Below are 4,370 nucleotides of genomic sequence, written 5' to 3' on the forward strand. Positions count from 1 at the left end.
CGGCTCGGAAATTAGATTCTGGGAGGACAAGTGGCTAGGAAATGCCACACTCCGGGAACAATATCCGGCTCTATACTACATTGTGCGCCACAAAGGTGATACTATCGCCACGGTAATGGAATCATTTTCGCCAAATGTGACGTTCAGAAGAGACTTAATTGGACCCAGACTCCATTCGTGGAATATCCTGCTCCAACGGTTGTCCATGGTGCAATTGTCACATGGGTCTGATGTATTCCGATGGAACCTCCATGGAAATGGACAATTCTCAGTGGATTCTATGTATAGAGCGTTAATCCAGTCCGATGTGCCAGTTGTTAATAACAAGAAGATCTGGAAGATGAAGATACCTCTTAAGAATAAAATCTTTGCATGGTATCTTCGTCGCGGAGTCATTCTTACTAAAGATAACCTTATTAAGAGGAATTGGCATGGAAGCCCGCAATGTGTATTTTGTCACCATGGGGAGACAATAAAACATTTATTCTTCCAATGCAAATTGGCTCGTTCTATATGGTCAGTCATCCAAATAACTTCTGGCTTGTATCCTCCCTGTAGTGTTGCTAATGTATTTGGCAACTGGTTACATGAGATTGATCACAGGTTTAGAACTCTTCTCAGGGTGGGAGCGCTTGCCGTTATTTGGTCGCTTTGGCTATGTAGAAATGATAAGGTTTTTAACGATAAAAGTACTTCTCTGTTGCAGGTTATCTACAGATGTACCGGGACTCTTCGTTTATGGTCCTCTTTACAACGCGTGAAGAATCGAGACTTGTTTACGGAGGTGTGTACACGATTGGAGGCTACGGCGAGGGATACTTTTACCCAACATGGGTGGCAACATGATCTAAGGATTGGCCCCCCTCCACATTAGGCGTTATACGGACTCTACATGTTTCGTTGTAATTCGCCTCTTTATTTTTATTTTATGTGAGAGGATCTTATTTGACTGTGTGCATCTTAGTTATACAGAGGCCGAGTGTAATACTTAAATCCTTTAAGTAATAAAACGCCCCTTTTTAAAGAAAAAAAAGTGGTTGCCGAGGAGGCAGTTGTGGAAGCCAAGGCCGAATATTACGGGGCGTCATCAACTCCGCCGTCTTGTTGGCACACCACCGTGCATACATCACAAAGATCTAGTAGTTTTCTTGCCTGGTCTCCATCTCAATTCAAACAAATAAACTTAAGCAAACAACACTGGCAGAGTCCATCTTGTCTGGTCTCCACCTACCCTCGCTCCATACTCGGGCTCGCCGGGCACACCGCGGTTGGTCGCAGCGTCCCCTTCTCAGCCTCGGGGCTGCATCTTGCTTTCTTGCAAAATCGGCTGACGCAGCGAAAAATAATTGCACCCACATGAACAATTAATAGCAAATGCGAAAAAAAAACAAATGAGCATGATATATGGTTTCACGTACAATGCACCACATACAGTATGTTGTAGTATTACGGTGGAATTGACGATGATCTGTAGTTCTGTATGTTGTATTACGGTGGAATCGACGATGATACATACTATACGTTACAATACACTTACACACGGTGAAGTACATCGATGCTGCTGCCTCACAGTAGGTGAGCGTACTTAATTCCGAACGTACGCATGCATGCACCGTAGGTACATTCACCTCGCCATTTTCGGGTAGGCGACGTCCAGTGCGATGCCGCAGAGCCCCGGGCCACCGACATCGCGGCGCATGCGGATGTAACCGCCCTCACCCCATGTCTGCCCCCACGAGTTCTTCACGATCCAGTACTTGACCCCTGCGTCGACACCGTAGCCGACGACGGTGACGGCGTGAGCGAGCGCTGTCCCGCAAGGGCCCGAGTAAACGCCGCTCCTGTAGAACTGCATGCCGCTGCCGACCTCGATGGCCACGCCAATGGGCTGCCCGGCAACGGCGCGCTGCATTTCGGGCTCGTTCCTGGGCGGAATCACACCGCTTCCGCTGATCTGGACGACGTGGTGGGCGGACTTGGCGCGGTTGCAGGCGCCCCTCACCGCCGTGTATGGGTACTCCGCCTCCGTGGTGAGGCCACCATTCTCCACAATCCACTTGAAGGCCCTGTTGTAGGAGCCGCGGTTGCACCCACCGTCGTACTGGTCGCAGTCCACCAGCTGCTGCTCCGAGAGGGACACCAGCTTCCCCGTCCTGATCCAGTTCAGGGTCTCGATCGTCGCAACCGTCACGAACGCCCAACAGCTGGCTGCATCCATTCATCCAGGGACAAAACAATGGTTAATCACTGTGCATGCTTCACAAATCACAAGCTAAGGTTTAACGGGGAGGTTTTCAGTTTCAGAAAACTTTCAGCACCAACCGAAATCATTGAAATTCAATGAATTTCGGTTTGCGTTCAGGCCAAAAGGCCGAAATATTCACTTAAAGTTAAATAGATATTTGATTTTCATGTGTACTACTGAAATTGCTGAAATATATTGGCCGAAAGGCAAATATTTCAAAGACTAGTGAAATCAATGAAATTCAGTGAATGTCATGAAAATCCCACTTAAAGTGAAAACCATGCTGGATCAAGTTAGGGATCTATCTTTACGTACAGCATCATGAGCTTTGGGACTTGGGCGGCGTGACGGCGCCTTTGGCCCTCCAATCCATGCTAGGCGGAGGCGGAGCCTCCAAGGAGTTATCCTCGCCGCCAGACGACCACAGCTCGGCGTCGCCACCGCTCGCGGGCATTGTGATGCCCGTATTATCACCGGCGCCATCGTAGGACGAAGCATACCTCGCCAGGAACTCCTCCTGGGTGAGGTCGGCAAACTCGTTCTCATCGAGCTCGTAGGTGAGGTCGCCACGCCGGTTGGTGGCGTCGATGTACTCCATGTTGTCGCGGTACACCTGGAAGCGCCGCAGCCTCTCCTCGACGCTCAGGTACGACCGGTTGTGCGTGGCTTGCCATTGGCGGAACCTGTCCATCATCAGCATGTCGCCCACGTCTACCGAAGTCGCTGGGAAGGCAGCGAACAGGCCGTGCACCAGCAGGATTGCAGTGATCGCCGGCCATGCTCCTGGGGAGAAAGCCATGTCGACTGAACGATCCACGCACACTGGCTTGTGCTCAAGCATGCACGTGTAGACGTGTTTTTACAGCGCTCGCCGGTGGATCGCGGGAGCATGTCTTTCGCCGGTGTCGGGATGAGCTCATCGGCCGGCGACGAGTGCATGCAATGCATGTCGCAGGTGCTGGCGATGCACGCAGCTCGTAGAGGAATGGTAACGAGCCACATTTTCTCTTGGTCTCATCATGCAGCGGTGCATACGTATGTGCATCTGTCTTGGCACACGAAATGGTGTTGGTTCGTTAGGTTGCGTTGCCGTGCACACTAGCCAACATATGAGTGGCGACTGCAATGTACCAGTTTGTCTACCACCTTACTGCACCTTCGCCTTCCAGTTCTGTCGATGAACACGTCGTCAGCCTGTTAGTATTAATCTTTAGAGACAAACTTCACAGAATATGACAGAGAGATTTGGGATTTCTTACGGATATCGAGGGAAGCCTTGTTTCTGCTCGATGCAACCTTTGTGTAGCTCATGGTTACACCTTGCGTTACGTCGTTTGCAGCAGTAGCGCCGCTGTCACTCTTGCGGCGGCTGGCAGTGGAGATGGTCCTCGCCTCTCACAGTTAGAGGGTACCCCACATCTACCGTGTAGAAATCGCTGGATTAAACTGATGAGGTCCTTCTCCTTCTATATTAGGTGAGTTGAAAAATTCAAAAAAAATATTAGGTGAGTTGGGACCAAAACTAAAAGTGTTGGCTCGCACCTCCGATCACACGGTGCCTCCGTACATGGGGTGTGGTGGACCACATCCCATTGACTTTCTATCTTGATTATTAGCCAAGATCAAAATCAAACATTCTCCCCCCTTGATCGAAAGACTAACAAACATCATAACCCCACTCTCAATAAAAGAACACATCCAAGTAAAGTGTTACAATGACTAATGAAATGCCACTGAACGGCGGTTCTCGAAATGGAAAACATACCTCTTTATGGGAGTTGGTGTATTTAAAGGTCCAGATTCCATAATTAAAAGGCTTTACAAACCCATGTCGGCAACATAACCATAAAAAATGGGTAGTAAGTCTCCAAGAGAGGAATTGCAAAACTTATATAAATTAAATATTATATATCTTTGATCCTGAACTCTATCTTTCACAACATGGAGCATAATGTCAACGGTTTTGGCTAGGCCGAATGACTTGTTGTTACTCACATAGAGGATTGTGTGATCATAATCGCAGTGAGTGGTTTGGAGTTGATGTCTATCACTCTTAGCTTCGGAACTAATATTCTTTCGATATATAACATGCTTAGTAGCCTCTAACATGCCAGAAATAGTTTGC

At 48.6% G+C, this 4,370-nt stretch overlaps 1 pseudogene; it reads right to left on the bottom strand.

Annotated features, from left to right (window-relative positions):
• Window positions 1-1,624: 1,624 nt before the first annotated feature.
• LOC123180937 (ervatamin-C-like) lies at window positions 1,625-3,057 on the bottom strand (annotated as a pseudogene).
• Between the last annotated feature and the right edge of the window lie 1,313 nt (window positions 3,058-4,370).

This window comes from Triticum aestivum, chromosome 1A (assembly GCF_018294505.1).
Source record: "Triticum aestivum cultivar Chinese Spring chromosome 1A, IWGSC CS RefSeq v2.1, whole genome shotgun sequence".
Lineage (NCBI taxonomy): Eukaryota > Viridiplantae > Streptophyta > Magnoliopsida > Poales > Poaceae > Triticum > Triticum aestivum.